We start from the raw sequence: 18590 nt of genomic DNA on the forward strand, positions 1-18590 counted from the left end.
GACATGAGCCCCGTGGACCCCAATGGCCCGGCCAGCCGCCTGGACTGCAGGGGGCGGCGGCAGCGGAGGCGGCGGTGGCAGCAGGTGCCTGTAGCCCGATGAATCTGAGCTAATAAAGTGGCTGAAGAGGTAGGATGGCTTGGGGCTGCCTGGGGCCCCCTCCAGGATGCTGCCAGGTTTCCCTCTCCTTCCCCGGGGGCACAGAGATATATTATATATAAAGTCTTGAAATTTGGTGTGTCTTGAGGGGGGCCACTAAGCCCTGCCCCTGAGGTCCTTTTTTATTTTCTGAAAATCACTCTTGGGACTGCCGTCCTCGCTGCTGGGGGCATATGCCCCAGCCCCTGCACCACCCCTGCTGCTGCCTGGGCAGGGGGAAGTGGGGGCACAGTGCCTGTAATTATTAAACATGAATTCAATTTAAAAAAAAAAAAAAAAAGAAGTAACTTGGCTCTTCTTCCATCCAAAATCCCAAGAGAAAACGAAAATGAGTAAGAGAATGAAAGATATCAGAATCCCCAGTCACCCCTAAGGGGAAACTGCTAGCAATTCAACACCGATTTGCTTCCTTTCTCATCTCTAACCTTTCATGTTCACCATGCATAGACTTTTGGATAACGATAGTATGCACGGACAGTGTGCTCCAGTGTACCCCGCCCTTCTACACCTCTCATTCACTTGATATACTTGACCAAAAATATTTCAAGCCAAGTGCAACTCTTAGAAGCCCAGGATCATGGACTTCTGGTCACTGATCAGATGTGGGCTTTCAAAACTTGAGTGTAAGAAACTGAGACTTTGCATGACACACAGAAAACTAGCACAGTGTGCTGCCAAGTGTGCACTTCATACATGTTGGTTGAATGAATAAAAGTATCTCACTCTCCTTTTATAGATAAAAAACCCAAACCTCATAGAGGTGGAATTCTATGAGGCAAGTGAAGGCATGAGATAGTTCAGGGGACTAGGTAAACAAAAAACAACACCTTTTGTGTGTCCTACTGGATTTTTCTTAACCTACTGGATTTTTCTTATCCTCCTTTTGTTCTTTCTTCACTATACCTGGCATTAATACATAACTAAGATATGTTTGTGTGTTGAATTGCGAAAAAAACCAATTTTTTTAATTTATCATAAGAAATAACCTGACCTTGCTTTTGAGTTGCTTAATACTTCTCTGGGATGGTGAACTGCTTTTGTCTCTCTTGGGGTTCATAGCCCTTCAGGGTGAGAGGATCTCAACTCATGTACTAATCTACCAGCAGCTGAGCTAGTATTGCTAGTTAAATTACATGCTTCACTCTTCTCTTCTCTTCCTTTCTCTTCTTCCTTTCTCTCCCTCCCTCTCTCTCTCCCTCTCTCTCTCTCTCTCTCTCTCTCTCTCTCTCTCCCTCCCCACCCTGGGATGAAGACAGAAATAAAATTTGGCATAAAGTATACAGTTATTTCATGGAAATTCCAGAAGTACCACTGAAAATTCCTGACTCTCCGTCATTCAGCCAAATATGCTTAGGGTTGAGAGATTCTTTGAGTTAAATTTATGAAACTGACTCCAATAATTGTATCTCCTCTACAATATCTACTCCAGAAATTTCTATTCATTTTGAACAACTTTGAATAATGGTGAGTTTGGTGCTTCAGGGGCAGTCACTGTAAACTGCTCTGAGTTCTGTTCTGTGTACAGCTCAACTTTCATGCCCTAAAGCTGCCTTCACACACTCATTGCTCTTGATTGAACTTTTGGAGACACACGGCCTAAATCTAGTCTGTCTTCCACCTGACAGACATTTGAAGACAGATTTCATCTCCATGCCCTTTCCCAAAGTCTACCCATTTTTGGAATAAACATCTTTCATTCTTTTAGCTGTTTCTCATATACTATTGTATTGAATGCCTTTACCCTGTGAACATTCTTCTCTAAACATGTTTCCTTTTGTACAAGGCTAAAAGTGGGCAAATATGTACTACTTTAGATATATTAAAATATTAACTAGTATACTAGTGCATACTAGTATGCTAAATCAACTAATGTGAACTAGTTGTATCATAGTCAAACTGTAGAAAAACCATCATGAAAAGAAAACCCTGAAGGAAACTGGGGGTGGGGGTCACTTACCTGTAAAAAAACAAGAATAAGTATCAAAAACCATGCAACAAAGAAGAAATTAGAGTGAAATGTTTAACATGTTCAAAGAAAAAAACTACCAACCTGAAATTCTATATCCAGTCAAATTATCCTTCAAAGGTGAAAGAGAAATAGGCTTTCTCAGATAATAAAAAACTGGGAGAATTTACTACAGGTAGACCTGGCCTACAACAAATGATAAACATGGAAGAATTCTGGGAAGCAGAATTAAGAACCTCCTCTGTGATGGCCTTCTAACTGGGCATGTATCATTACATTAAACTCATTCTTCTCCATCATTTCCTCAGAATTTTCCTGAAACAATATTTAGTCTGATCATGGAATATCAAATATGCTCATTCAGCAGGGAGTATTTTCCACTAAAGCACAAAGAGATGTTTCTCTACTATGAATTAATCTTAATGAACTCTCACTGGATCCTCTTCTAGGTTTTTATGAATTAGCTCTATAAAAATTATTTTGGAAACTTCTGCAGAACTAATTTAAAGCTCACCAGTCTGGAAAGGAAAAATAGAACTCTTTACTTCCTTTTAAAATGTGAATCTATGCTCGCTTCCACAGCACATATACTGAAATGTGAATCTATATTCACTTTTTTAATCTTATGTTTTCCCTCTATCCTTCTAATTTCTTCACATATCACTGTCTTCATTTGCACCCTAGGGTACTGTACACGGGAGTTTATGTTGTCCACAGTAGGAAACTTAAACTCATTTTTAGTGACACAATTATATTTTCTAATATTTTATCCCACCTTCAAATTCCATTTCTCTTTATCAATATTATTCCACACAGTTTAGTATAAAAGTGAAACTCTCTTGTGGAAAAGTCAATGTAAAACAGGTATTAAAGACTTCTACTGTCCTGTGTGAACCATAAACATCACACCATAAGCCACAAACACTGAGCATATTGCTTTCATGACCTTATCCTTGTTCTCAATGTTACTAAGACCTTTTGATTGTCCTTGACTTCATCAAAAGTTACAACCCATGTCAGACAGTAGTATTTCTAAACCTGGTCTTCAAATTTTTACTTTTTCCTCCGTTTTCCCCTTATCTGTTTAAGAGAGCTCATTTCCATTTCTCTAAACCTGAGATCTATGGAGAGTCCAGTGCATTTTCTATATTGCCAACTGTAACCAAATCTCTTCTCCAAATATCTATTATACTATACATGCGAACAGAGGAGTAAAATTTATTAACCAAGCTGGATCCCTCCTGAAACAAATCATAGCAGAGGCTAAATATTTCTCTAACTAATAAAATGCCTTTGATCAAGATACTGATATAAGAAAATATCAGCTTCCTATGTCTAGATTAAAAGTACTTGATATTATCTATTATTACTCACTTACTTGAGATATTTAATAATAAAAGAACTTGAAATAATAGTTATATAACACATATAATATAATAATACATAATATAATATGAGTGTGTAGTAAAAAAAGGGTTTGTGTTTCTCAAAAATCTAGGTTTATGACTATACCTAACACTGACTAATCTCAGGAGGTTCTTTTTAAACTCTTTGTATCTTCATTTCCTCATCTGTAAGATGGTGTTAATAAATACATATGTTGTTAGACTTGTAAGCCATGAACTTGACCTTGAAAACCTTGAGACTGAATTTCTAGGTGAAAAACATGATTTTAGATGACTACAGGGCATGCATTAGATAACATATTAAAACACATAGTAATAAAATTATTTCACCTCTTTCTAGCCCTTTTAACTAAAAGGAGAGTGGGTTGCAGGTCTCTATTCGGCATGAAGTTAGTATATGACAGATAAGAAAACACTCTATAACACAATGTACACATTCTTAAATGTGTTATACTGATATTATCAATGAAGTTATCTTTTCATTAGTTATTATTAGGAAAAAAATTGAAAAAAAAATCAGTGATTGGTACAGATTCTTATGCCTGACTCCCAAAGCTTCAACAAGTAAAGTTACTTTTCTTACAGCTTTTATACACTATGCCCTTTTACAAAACTGTACTATCCCTGTCATCATGATGAAAAACATCTTACAAAGAGAGACTTTACCAACAGAATCATAAAGTAAAACTTTTTGAGGTTTCTCTTCAGGGATCTCATCCATATGTATATTCTCGGCTTGTGGGTTTCTGGCATATTTAATGTCTGAAAGATTTAAATCCTATTAAACCCTATATGACCAAAAGGAAAATAATGTCTCTATATTCCAATCACGAAAAAAGAAGTAAGTTGCTGAAAGCCTAAGCCAAAAGGGAAGGGAGGAAGAGAGACCACAGCAATGTCATTTATGGTAATGAAATTATGATTCCAACCCATATTCCTTCTTTAAGATTCATGTTATAAAGAATACATCAAGGCAAAAAAGAGTAAGGATACTGATTTTCCATCCATGTGCATCCACCACCTGGCAGGTGAAATGCTGAAGATAACATGAATGTGTAAAATTCTCCAGGCAGTGACACCCAGGCTGGGATCTACAATTCTCAAAAGAGAGGAAAAGTGGGGTCAGAATTATTTCAAAAAATCTGTTGAAACACATGAGTTTCCTTCCTAGTGTTTTCTGAGACAAATTATTATCAGGGAAAAGATAATAAGAAAATAAAGTAAAATGGATCTAGTACTTCAAGTGCTGAATTGTTATTTTAAAATAAATGTGCTGTGTGCTATCTTGGCCACATCCTCTCCCCCCAGCAGCTCACTTCCTCCTCTGCCTTGCTCATTACTGGGCCTCTGCACATCACAGCTGAAAGAGGCAGCTGGATCAGGCAGTAAGACCACCCCAGACACCTGGGGTGGTCTACTTCTGTATGAATAGAGGACCACCAAAATGGAGAAGTGTCAAGTGTGTTCCTAAGCCCGTCTCACTTTCACAGATTTAAATTTTTTTTCTTTCAATTTCTACCACAGGCAAAATAGGAAGAGAAGAAGAAAACCCTCAAAATCTTTTGCAAATATCAGACAAAAATCACCTTGAGTTAGAAACTGGGTTGCCAGAGTCAAAGAAAGACCAAAAAGCTCTTAAGGCCAGCATGAGGACACTCAGAGAAGTGGGAAAAGGGACAGAGAGGGGAGCTGTTCACGGGGTATGGCAAAGGCAGCCAAGGTCAATGTGCCTGGCAAGAATTCTCAAGACACAGCTGCTAAAATGAACTTCAGCAAAACTAGCTGACAAAGCAGAACTTCAATTCAAATTTGAATAGAAGACTAGTTCTAAATAAAAGTGCATACTGTGAAAGATAAAAAAGAAATCAAAGAAGAAAAATGTCTCATGCTTATTTTTAAAAAAACAAACATGGATGTTTTGTTATCCTTAACATGACTAAATATAGCAAAATATCAAAAAATAGAGTGAACAGAAAATCTTAAGAATAATGAGGAAAAGATATATTGTTTAAGCCCTTTCCATGGGTCAAACACAAAGCCAGGTACTTCAAATACAACATCTTCCTTAACCTATGCAATAATCTTCTGATATTAGTATTATCCCTCATTATGATCAGAAGGCCACAATTCACGAAGATTCATGACATGCCTAAGTCACAAAGACTCTGGTGCTCCTTAAAATATTAGTAATATATATTCATATATGCATGTATTTATAAACATAAGGGACTGCTAATTCCTTTCATCTTGTCAAATAGACTCCTACTTTCGTGTCATGTTTGTTTCAGATCCCACATATTAGGGGAAACATGCAATACTTGTCTTTCTGAGTCTAGCTTATTTCACTTAACATGAAAATTTTCAGTTGCAGCCATTTTCTTGCAAATGACATAATTTTGTTCCTTTCTATGGGTGAATAATGCTCATAAATATATATTATAATATATATTATATATTATATATATATATTCCAAGTTTTCTTCATCCATTCATCTATCAATGGACACTGAGACTGATTCCATATATTGGCTATTGTAAACTGTACCAAAATGAACATGAAAGTGCAGGGATATCTACAGTACTTTACTTCCTTTGGGCATATACCAAAGAGTAATATATTTGAGTCACATGGTAGTCTATTTTTAATGTTTTTGAGAAACCTCCATACTGATTTCCATAATGACTGTAATAATTTACATTCCCAATGATGTATAAACATGTATAAGTATGTATACCATGTAAAAGCATGTTTTATAGTAAATAATTGATGAAAACATCTTAGACTATTTCTCTCTTCTAAAGATTGGGCTCTGAGGATCACAGAGAGAAATCTTTTACCCTTTCATCTTTCTTTAACTCATCACTCTTCAAATATGTAACATGATGAAAAATATGTTTGTGTGTGTATTGTGTGCATGTGTGTTTTATCTACGTTTGTGAGTATGTGAATGTCCCACAGAACACAGATCCAAAAAGACAGCAAAAGACTAAAACTGGTCTAAGTCACTAAGACTGAACATAATAGTTATAAATTTGAATCCGGCATTAACCTCCTAAAAGTCTTACTATGTAAGAATGAAATTCAGGCCAACTGTTCATTTTAAAATGCTCTAGAGGAGAATTATCATGAACCAAAAGGTAGAGACAAAGCTCAAAGTTAGTACAATCTCAGGGCACCTAATAGAAATGAACTGGCTATATCACTGGAAGTTCAGGAGCACATTTGCATGAAACCTTTAACTACAACTTTGACAAACTAAAGAAGGACCAGACATTAACAATGGAGTTGAAAATTCTGGATTGAGAAGCATTTTAATTAGTTTAAATATATGGCTACAGGTTGAAGGTTTCTAAGATATAGCAATTATCTTCCCATAGTTATTGTTATAAGGATAATGATTCAGATTTAAGTGATGTTTTCCTGGCGTACTGGACCAGGGCTAACAAGTTATAAGGAATTAAGTTTAGGTTTACCATAAAGAAAACATTTTAATAAACTGATTCACAAGAAAATAGGCTGGTGAAAAATGAGTGAAAGGCCAATGAACAGCACATGAGACAGTTTCTTAGGAACCGCCAAAGAACAAAGTCGATTTCTGGTTACCTCAGTACTAGTTCACTCTGAAAATTATTAATGAAAACCGAGTCTTCAAAATTTTATTTAATGATGTCTATAACTCAATAGCATTTTTGATAATAAAGAAGTGCTTTGTCAACCTAGTAGCATCAGCTATGCTTGTGACCCCCACTGTTTTTGTCTCCCCTGAGTTTCCTGCCCCTTGTTCACCTCCTTTCTTTCTTCACATGACTTCTCCCATTCATGGTTCTTGGGCTTCCAGGCTTCTCCTGCCCCATGATGTCTCCTTATTAGTTTCTTTCTCAGTTATTTCCCTTCAGATATTTCTGTTGTCCTATGTTTTTCTCCATGACTTACTTTAAAAACTTCTTAATCAATAATCTTATTGGATTGTCCTGTCAAAGTCTAGAATATTTCATCACAATTAGATTTCTCTCAACAGGACATTTTACAGATTGGTTTCTCCAAATAGCTGAGTTTGGAAGAGCTACCCAATCATAACACCCTCAGCTGTGACCAGGATGATGGGCTCATTTATCAACTAGCACTGCAACCTGCATGGAGTTCTTTAGAGGAGACACAAGTGGCAGACACTTTACATGACCTCCCCAGTTTCATATATCCCTATAGTAGGGATATGTTAGAAGATACTTCTGTATTTATTAAAGGTTAAATAAGATCCTCTATAATTCTTCCCAAGCTTAATAGTCTATTACAAAAGTGATCAAAATGTATAATGAATGTTTAAATTTAAAATAATTATAGTAAATGATACATTACTGTTATTCCCCCTCAAAATACCTCCATTTGGAATACATGTATCTCATTGTTCTTGTCACTTTGTGTGTTCATTACTTTTCTCATTACTGAGACAAAATACCTGACACCCAGAGTTGGAGGGGAAGGGATTTATTTGGCTTACAGTTCACAGAGGTTTCAGTGCATAATCAGTTGAATCCAAGGCAGAGATAACAAGCAGGCATGGCAAAGGAGAAACAACATGGCATGCACAAAGTAGCAAAGCAACAAGAGGACCTTAACACAGTGTCCCTGCCCCTTTTATCTTATTCAGACTACCAGGATTAGGGCAATCCCAAACTAATCACTCACATGTAGTGGTTTAGTAATTGCACTCCCTTAACCTCACAATCACACATTCCAGATTCAACTACCTCTGAAAAAGAAAGTCCTACCATATATGCATGAGTCATTGAGGGGATATCTAAACACAAACCATAACACTTTGTGAAGTAGTTCAGGACATCGTCTTTTGTGAATTTCTTGATGAGGTATAATAAAAAATACAAGGAATGCTCTTGTTAAGTATCATCCATCAGAAAGGCAGGCTTGTGAAAACATTCCCATGTGTCCTTATCCACCTTAACTCACCAGGTCTTGCTCTGTGCAACTTCTGGCACTTCCCCAATGTCAAAATGGCCAGAATGGCTAGGACATCGAGGTAGCTGTCACACAACTAAACACAATTGTGAAAGAGGATCTCTAGAACTGCTTCAAAAAGTGGCAAGACCAATGTGATAAATGTGTTCAAAGCAAGGAGAAATATTTTCAGAGGAATTAAAGCCAATGTGTTTTTTACTGTAATAAATTTAAAATTGTTTCAACATTTGCCAGATTTTACAATCACATCATGTATGTTAGTCCACAACTTGAAACTATTATTTTTTCTCTACATTAACTATGTTAGACTGATTTCCATCCCTGTGACAAAATACCTGAGAAAATAATTTTAGAGGAGAAAAAAATTTATTTTGTACCTCACCACCACCACCCAGGCTTTAGTCCATAGTCAGCTGACTTCATTGCTGTAGGTCTGTGGCCTAGAAAAAAGTTATGTCAGGAAAGTGTGGCAGAAGAAAGCTGCTCATGGCAACCTGAATGAAAGAAAAAAGGAGCCTGAAAGAAAGGGGTAGGGACCACATATAGTCCCCAAGGTCGGAACTCAATGATGCACTCTTTCACTATGCCCTCGTCCCATCACATCCCAATAATGCCGTAAAAATTATGATTCCATCTGTGGATTAATCCACTGATGAAATTAAACCCTGAATCACTTCTCCAAAACTCAACAACCAAGTCTTCGATACAATGATACTTGGGGGGATATAGCACATCCAAATCATAACAATTAATAAACTAAATCTTAGGTCTTATGGAGACAATAAGTTTATTGGCACCATATTTAATGCCAAGTATAATTGAACTAGTATTATTTCTTTCAGTAGAATAGTCTAATCTGGACTATTTACCAACAAGCAAGACAAGATACAAATGGGCATAAGATGTAAATATTATACACAGACGCAAAAATGGATTTTACATATTTTACCTTGGTTCTAGTTCAGTGTAAGCAAGTCTCTTTATCTCTCTAAGTCTAAGTTTTACCATTTGAACAATCAAGAGACCATCACCTGATTTCAGATTGTGGAAATTAAGTTTTATATGTATGAAAATTTCTTACGAATTAAAAAGTTTCTATCAATAACCTAAAAGAGATTAAAATCACAGAATTTTGTTTCCATCAATATATCAGTCACTTTCCCATCACTGGGACAAAATACCTGACACCTACAAATTAAAGGAAGAGAGATTTATTTGGCTCACAGTTTCAGAAGTTTCAGTCGGCTATTGGCTGGCTCCAAGGCAGAAACAACATGGCAAAGGGCCTGGCAGTGGAAAGCTGCTCAACCCATGCCAGTCAGGAAACAGAAAGAGAACAGAGGCATCAAGGACAAGACTACACCCTTCCAGGTCACACTTCCAGTGACCCCACTCTTCTGACGAGGCCCTTACCTCCTAACAGCACATTCAATGGTGAGCTTATCAGTAGATTAATCCACTGATGAGTACAGCACCCCCATGATCACATTACCTTCCAAACTCCACATCTGAAAGCAGGAGTCTTTGGGGGAACATTTTAGATCTAAACTATTACACTCAGTATTCACAGTTAGCAAGGTAGTGTCTGTCAAGCAAATAGATTGCTTGATTAGTGCATAGAAGAAAATTAGAAATTTGGAATTTTCAAAGGAACAAAAATCTCAGGCATCCTACTAGGTGATTAATTTACCATCAGGCACCAGGCTGCCTTTCTTCTCATCTTTCTCTCCCCCATGTTTCTATCATTTGATTTCCCTTAATGATTTGTAAGTATGGAACCACTAATTATTTTATATTTCATATTAAACTCTGTGAGCCAAATTGAGTTACAACTTAGACAATAAATCCTAAGAGAGATACCCACGAGACTGTCATGACACATTTTTTGTTCTCTGGCATATGCAGAGATAATAATTAAGAATCACATGATACATCACTCTAAAAATAGATTTCCTTTGTGGTTTTTGTCATAGGTGCATCAAAGAAGGTATTTTTTTCTTTAATGTTTATTTTAATGTGCTACACATTTAGCCTCTGGGAATCATTTCACTGAGAGGCTGCAGTAAATTTTTGGTCACTAACCTGACATATAAATGGGTTATTTAAGTATTTGTATGCTTGTAGCAATAGGTTTGTTTGAGAAAATCATTCTGCTGTAGCTAACTCATAAACAACTCATGATCTAAGTTGGAGATGCCATTCATCTCTTTTTCAATTAATAATTCTCTTTAGACATTCATTCATTCCACATTTCCTGATCTTCTACAAGTTGTCAAGTATTGGTCCCAGGGCTGAGGGTACTGCAGTCAACAAGTACCCTGCTTTCATAAACTCACAATTCATCTTTTAGGCAGGCAAACAGTAAACAAGGAAGAAGTTAACAAATCATTCTAGATAAATTTTCATAAAGAAACAGGGGGCCCAGGAAGAGCTTACATATATGGATTGTGTGATTAATATATGGGTTCTCTGAGATGAGAAGAACTTGATGAGAAGCCCACCAATCAAACACTGGAAGGAAGAATTGTTAAAGCCGAGGTTACCACAGTGGGAAGCCAGTCAGTTGTGGAGAAGTATAGAGAAGTATGGCTGAGACAGACAGTAAAATGTGGTAGGCAAAAGCCAGATCCTTTTTGCATATGTGCACCGTGAGCACAGGTTTCTATCTAATCCAAATTCAATGGGAAGCAATTAGACAGTCCTAAACAATAAACTAATATCATCTAACTTATATTTTTTAAAGTTTAATTTGCCGACGTACAGGAATTGAAGAAGTGAAAAATTTGGGCATTTGAACAGTGAGTAATAATAGACAAAATAAGCTGGTGACAGCTTACACCACTGTAGGCACCACTGTAGGCAGGTGCGGAGCAGAAATGGTGAATTTAAGGAGCTGTCAGGATATATTTTGGAAGTAAAGTCAATGTGTTTTTTAATTAACGTTATATGTAAAAAAAGCGGAACTGACACAACAGTTACTCTGTGTTATTCTTTGGTCTATTTTATACTTCTATCTGCATTGCATGGTAGTTCAACGTTGATATTAAAAGTATATCCACATAATCAAAGGTGTGAGGGTCAGGAAAAGTTGACTAAATATTACAAAATTATAGAGCAATGACTAGTTTTTGTGATTATTATGAAAATTTCTATCTTGTTCCTATATTGTAATAGTACATTCTACTTTTGTCCTTAGATTTTACACAAGACTATAAACATTACAGTGTTTCATTAAGCCCCACCATCGTATTACCTAAACTCAATAAAATCTGGTCCACCCCAGATGTGGGCAATTCAAAAGCAAAACAGAATAAATATGAAAATGTATGAAGGCAAGAAGGATGAAATAAAGTGCAAAAGTTTGGAACATGGCAGGAAAATGCAAAGAAAGTTCACTTTTAATCACCAGTTTCTCTGTACTTTTGAACTGAGGAAGTGTTGAAGTGAGTGAGTTCAAAAGGTGGCCAAGACTGATGAAGTGTCTTTGTTCCTAGAAAAATTTAAACTGAATCTCTACAGGGAGGCATATTTAGAAGTCTTCTAATGAACTTTTCAATGGGAAAAAAATTTTGAACCTAATCTTTGGCTGCGTAAATCTTGGTGGAAGAGGAATCTATTAAGTCAACTTTTATTAAATGCTAAAAAAAAAAAAACTTACAGAGAATTGGGGTTCTGAACCATTGAATTTTAGGCCTTTCCGCTCTGTTTTTTTTCCCCCCCATTCTCTTTGTTTGCTAAACAAGAACCTTTATCGACCGACCGGCGAGGCAATGTAAAGGTCTGAACTCACTGTGAAGAGAATTTGAAATAATCACACTATGTCTGTGAAAGCTTTGTACTTGTGGAGGTGAAGAGTAACAAACAAAAAATTCTGCAACTTGTGTTTCTATCACAGGAATAATGCTGAGGAATCTTCATACTTAGTGGAAAAATGCAATGAGATCTCAAGCTAAGCCCTTGAAGTAGAAACATGATTGTCTGAATGTTTCCCATGCAAAGCTTTTGCCTTGTAATACATAACCCTTGGAATTTTTGTAAATCTAGTTTTATAGCTTTACAATTGATGTAAGAGAATTTCAATAAAGATGTTATATAAGTGAACTTGGATTAGAGAAAATTCTATAAATCTTTACTTCTATAAGTCTCCATGTAATTGTAAACATTCACTTTACCAACTCAGTTAGAAAATATTCAGGTATTCACAACATAAAGAGTGCAAGAAATTTAAAGGTCCCAAGCTCTGAACTCTTCAGATTTATTTTTAACAATTACAGAAGATATTTTGTCAGCATGAATAAATGACAGTGGATCTCAAGTTAAAACTGCAGGTATTACTTTACTAAACAGGTAATCACATGGAACTTTTCATAGTAAAACAACAAAAGTAAATTGGATAAGGGAACTAGGGAGAAGGGGAACATTAAATGTGCTGGTGAGAAAGAGCAAGGAGGGAGAAAGAGATCATTGGTTGTCAGCAAACACCAGTATGCCACTCTGGAAGCAGCATTTTCCAGAAATGAAAGAAAAAGATCTAGTGGATAGGGAGAATCTAAAAAATATATCATATCAAAAGCAAGACCATGCATTGTAGCTTAATCTATGTATTCAAGCTGCTTGCTTGTAATGCCATATGGTGTTACAAAAAGAATGCAGAGTATCTAGTAAGAAAGACATATTTGCCTCTATATCCTTCACTCACTTGCCAGGTTATCTGAGGCCTTACCTACAACAGGAAGGTTCAAAAGTTAACCTCATGCACCTGTTAGAAGAAATGAGATTCCACCATAGAAATACCTAACTCATGGAAGGTAATACCTGGAACATCCTCATATCCGCTATACAGGATCTTCACTAGTATAGACGCCCAAAGTGTATCAACTTGCATTTAAAGAAAATCAGCACATACTCAAAAAAAATGTAAAACTACAAAACTTCCATGTTTCCATCTTTCTTTAAAATGGTGCATTCTTCTCTGTAGTTGTACCTGGAGCATTTTTCTTAGTGACAGTGCATCTACTATCCATTCTCTAAACAAGTATACTCCTCCTCTTACCTTGCAAGTGCAGGGCAAAAGATAATGGGATCTCACCTCTCTTTTTACAGATTTAGGGAGAAAAAAGTAAGTTCAAGTAAGAGGCCTGACAAAGGCAATTTTCTTTCTCTGTCAGGCTGTTTTGGAGAAGGTATCCATGTTTTGAGACAAGAGCATGAGATATAGATTTATCTATAGTGAATGTTATTACTTCAAAGTAATGGCCTGAATTGCGGGAACTCAAGTAAGATTATCTGTAAATAAAGAGAAACTCTAGAACCAGAGAAAGATTTTTCTAAACTTTAATCTCCTTAAAAATGTTGAGAAGACAGATGCCAAACGGTGGCAATTTTTAAACACAAATAACATTTACTGAACCTTTATTACAGACTAACACTGTACTAAGAGCTTACAGTCATGATCTCATTTAATCATTCAACAACTCTGTGCCTTAAGTAACGTTTTATCATTGTTTTAAAGGTAAGGGAATAGGCTAAGGTCTCACAACTATTAAGAACTCTGACTTCTGATTCCAAAGTCTAAGGTCTCAACTCTTTTACTGCCACTTTGACAGTTCTGGTTAATCTCACCAGCTTCTGCTTGAACATTCCACTTGCCATGCACAGCCTGGATGTTAGCCATATTTCATGGGACAGAATTCTTCAAGAAAACATCATGATGCAGGATGCAATCTGACAACTTATTGCCATTTTCTTATCTCATGAAAGTCTCCTAGTGGGCTTTTTCCTTTTGTAATGAATTTGTAAATAAAACTATTCCGTTCTCTTTTCTTCTTGGATGTATCCCTGGCTACCATTTTCAGTGAACCCTGCTTGTCAGACTAATTAACAGGAATTTCCTCCTCTAATATAACCTGCTTTTAATGAAGAAATGAACTACTTATGGCATTTATGGCTAACATTTACTGGTCGTTTACGATGTGCTGGGCATTGGACTCATTTCTACACATTACTTATGCCATTTTACCCTCACAGATCTTTACAAGAAGGTGCTATTATTATCCCCACCTCATAGCTGATGAAACTGAGGCCCAGAAAAGTATCTTGCCAACATCACAAAGATAGCAAAAATAGGAACAGGGCTTCATTCTAGAGCCATGTGACTATCAACCCTAGAATTATAAAATTTGATCACTGTTACATTTTATGGGTTATGTGTACCTTGGGCAAAACATATGACCTCAGTGAGCCACAGTTCCCTCATATGAAAAAAGTGGAATAATAATATAAGTGGTGCTCAGAGTATTAAACAGAAATGAAATATCATATCTGTATCTCATGCTAGAGCATGCACAGTAAGCACTAAATAGATGATGACCTATCATTCAATTCTACCTCACAGTGTACTTGAGTAGAAACATATCTGTGTACAACCTGGGTTCCAGAGAATATCAACTTGCAATAATGACAGGACAGAGAAGCTTTCTGAAAAGACTTCAATCTGATCACATACTTAAAATGTAACTGTTGTAGTTGGTTATTTTCCTTGTGGTTGTACTATGTCTGAATATGAACTCATGTTTAAGGTCTATAGAAAGGGGAAGCAATAAGTAAAAGCTCTTGTAGGGTTTTTGTACTGAAAAATATCAGTAAGACTCTGGTGGATAGAAATGAGATTTCACGGTGCTACTTTTTTTTAAGTAATGCAGGGTAAATGAATTTTTCTAAAAGTGTTTCTCTAGGAAGAGGCAAATCACATGTGTGCTCTTTCTCTTTTTCTACTATATGAGTTTTCCAGCTTTCAATTGGCTTCTTACTTCATATCACTTAAGAGGACTAAAAATTTCTATTAAAAAAGAAGCAGGGTGAGCCTTACCTTTAACTTTACCGTTATAGAAGTGTTTAATTTGGGATTCCAGAGAAAATAAATGAGATTAAAGGCATATGTATTCTATACCCTTCTTTGGAAACTTCTAAAACTACCAAAATCATTATAAAATAGGGAAGAGCATTACAAGTTCAGAAAAGTGCTATAAAACCACCAAAAATCATGGTCACACACACACACAAGCACACAATCAATTTCAATAAAATATGGACAAATATGAGGGAGGAAACAATACACCAATAAAACTAAAGCAAGATATAGGATCTCTAAATACTCTTCCAATGACATTTTTATGAAATAAGGAGGAATAAGGGTATGGACAGTCCAAAACTACTCAGGGGACTGCTTTAAGAAAATCAAAGTCATCACTGCAACTACCATATGAGAAACTGCCACTGAGGCTGGGATACTTGACCTCAAAAACCATCTGGAGGTAATGTGATAAGGAAAAGAATAAAGGGAAAACAAAGGCCAGATTTGCAGTTAAAAATGAATTCAGCTAAGCAGAAATAAATCCAGAATGATCATTTCTAAAGCCCTGGTTCCAACAGGATCTACTGAAACCAAAGATGACCTCTCACTGGTTCACCTGCTCACACAGAAAGAAAATACACCACAAGGTCAGAAAATAACAGTGAATCAGAGAGAAGGAGTTGTAAGGTAGCATTCCTGATTTGAAGCTGCTTGTGGCCCTAGTTCGGGACAATGGTGCTTCTCCACAATAATCTTAGCAAGATATAGGTGCACTTTAATTTCACCCATTCAGGAAGTATAGGATTAAAATGATTAAAACGAATAATTGATAATTTGAAATAGGAAGAAAAAGTCCAAAGAGGTAGGGGAAGTGGGAAGGGAAGAGGAAAGGAAAGAAGGGAAAGGAAAAAGTATGAGAAAAGAAAAAAATGGAAACAAAGTCTATGTAAATAGGGAAGGGTGGAGTGGGTAAAGGGCCCACAGGTAATGAGGAAAAAATAAGAACCAAGATACATCATGTACAGGTACAAGCACCCAAACATAAATGTAAATGTATTGTATGCTAAAATGTACCAATAAAAGAATTTAAGCATGAAAAAAGAGTAATTATATAAATATTTCAACATGAGACCCTTAACTAGAAGCTACAAAAACTTTTAAATCAACAAAAAAGGAACAAGAACAAGCAAAAATCAAATAAAGGTGTGCACTATGAAATAGTATAAGATAAAACTATTATGAAATTAAATGTATGATGAGCTCCTCAGAAAGATTCTATGAAGACCTATAGGTGTCCAAGAAACATTTTTATACAAGTAAATGAAAAATAAACAGGCACAACTCATATAATCATGTGAAAATAAACAACTGAAGGAAAAAATGCCATGTTATAAACAAAGAAAAACACCAAAAATAGTACAGGCAAAAATAGTAAGAAACATGGGCTTCTAGCGGAGTGGCAAACCAGAGTCTATGAAGTTTTTTTCTCAGTACAATCCTAGCAGATTCTGAATAAATCATAACTGCAATGCCTTTTGTAGTATAGCTGGCCTTAGAAGAAGGAAAATGTGCAAATAAAAAGTGAACATAAAAATTGAACCTGAAAAAGATCAGTAAGGAATAACAAAGGTAGAGCCTCCTGGGACCACAAGTGATTCAGAGCCCTGAAAGTTATTTTCTCACTGCCAGACAACTATGCTCATGAACACTGTCATCTGAGGGCATGAGGTAATCCATGCTTGACACTTTTTAAGCATGTTTCCTGTCTGGCACCTCTCAAGGGGATTTTGTTTATAAACCTGACATTTTCAAACTCTCTTTGTTTCCAAAATAAAACTAAAGAACATCTGTATATCTACCTTATAAAATGACTGCCATATTTTATCTGTTTCATGCTTAATGATGCATATATAATATTTTAAATTTTAGAGCCAGAACATCAATAAATTTCCTTTGGAACTGTTTTAACTGTAATATTCTTTTCTGTAAAATATTGATAATAAAAAACCTCCAATTACACACAGATAAAGCCCAATAATCTCTAGAATGTTAAAAATCTGCATAGATACTGCAAAAATGATCGCATATTATATCCAAATACTTTCCTAAAAAATAAATATCAACTCAGCAGTAGTCTCACAATATACCACTTCCCATTTCAGTGTATTTACTTATCAAAGACTGGGTTATGTGCCATCTCCAGTGACAGACAGAGGGAAGGAACTCATTTATTATAATCAGCTTTCAAGTTCTGATACTGATTCTAAGTCTCTGTCCAGACCTAGACTCTAAGGCCACGCCTCAAACTCACCCAGACACACCAATCCCACCAATCCCAGGAGTGAACCCCAAAGCAGATCAAGTTTAATCTCCACTCCAACCAGCATACCAAGTAGGAAAATGGGCATGGAAAATGGGTAGACTACTTTCTCAAGATTACTAAGGGAAGGAAAAAGATACGGCAATAGAGTAAAGGGGGAAACAGTCAAGAGAAGATGCATCTCTGCATGGGTGTGTGTGTATATATATATATATATATACACACATATACATATATATATATATACACATATACATACATACACTACTTATATGCAGTTACTCCTCAGCATCCTCAGGGGATTGCTTCCAGGATGCCTGACTGAAACCAAAGTCCACAGATACTCCAGTCCTTCATGTGAAATGGCCTTGTATTTGCATATGGCTTATTTACATTATTCCATATACATTACATCTTCTCCAGATTACTTATAACATCTATTACAATGAAAGTGCTGGGTAAATAGTTGTAATGCTCTGTCATTTAGGGAATAATGGCCAAAAAACCCCAAAGCTTTGTGCATATTCAGTATGGACACAACCATTATAGGCCTAACTACAGAGTATAGGTAAGCAAGAAGGTAAAATATTTTTCATCTGTTTTTCATGTGTAGTTGGTTGAATCCATGAAAATGAAACACAGATACCAAGGGCTGACTGTGTGTGTGTGTGTGTGTGTGTGTGTGTGTGTGTGTGTGTGTCATGCTCATATATAAACCATGACAAATTTATCTAAGTATAGAAGTGGAGCCAACAAGTTCTCCTGGAGTATGATTTAGTTATTAAGGGAAGAACTGCTAGAATGGCTCCTCAATTAGCTACCATATTTCCTCAAAATTAGACCTGACTGGAAAATAAACCCTACCATGATTTTTGAGTGATTTGTAATATCAGCCCTACCCCCAAAATAAG

The 18590-nt window shown here is 36.1% G+C and overlaps 1 pseudogene; it reads left to right on the forward strand.

The window, feature by feature from the left end:
- Positions 1-22: 22 nt before the first annotated feature.
- Positions 23-18590, forward strand: part of LOC101717351 (splicing factor 45 pseudogene) — a 32118-nt pseudogene continuing 13550 nt past the window's right edge.

This window comes from Heterocephalus glaber, unplaced genomic scaffold (assembly GCF_053883595.1).
Source record: "Heterocephalus glaber isolate CG9 unplaced genomic scaffold, H.glaber_assembly_v1.0 deba00000347, whole genome shotgun sequence".
Taxonomy (NCBI): Eukaryota; Metazoa; Chordata; class Mammalia; order Rodentia; family Bathyergidae; genus Heterocephalus; species Heterocephalus glaber.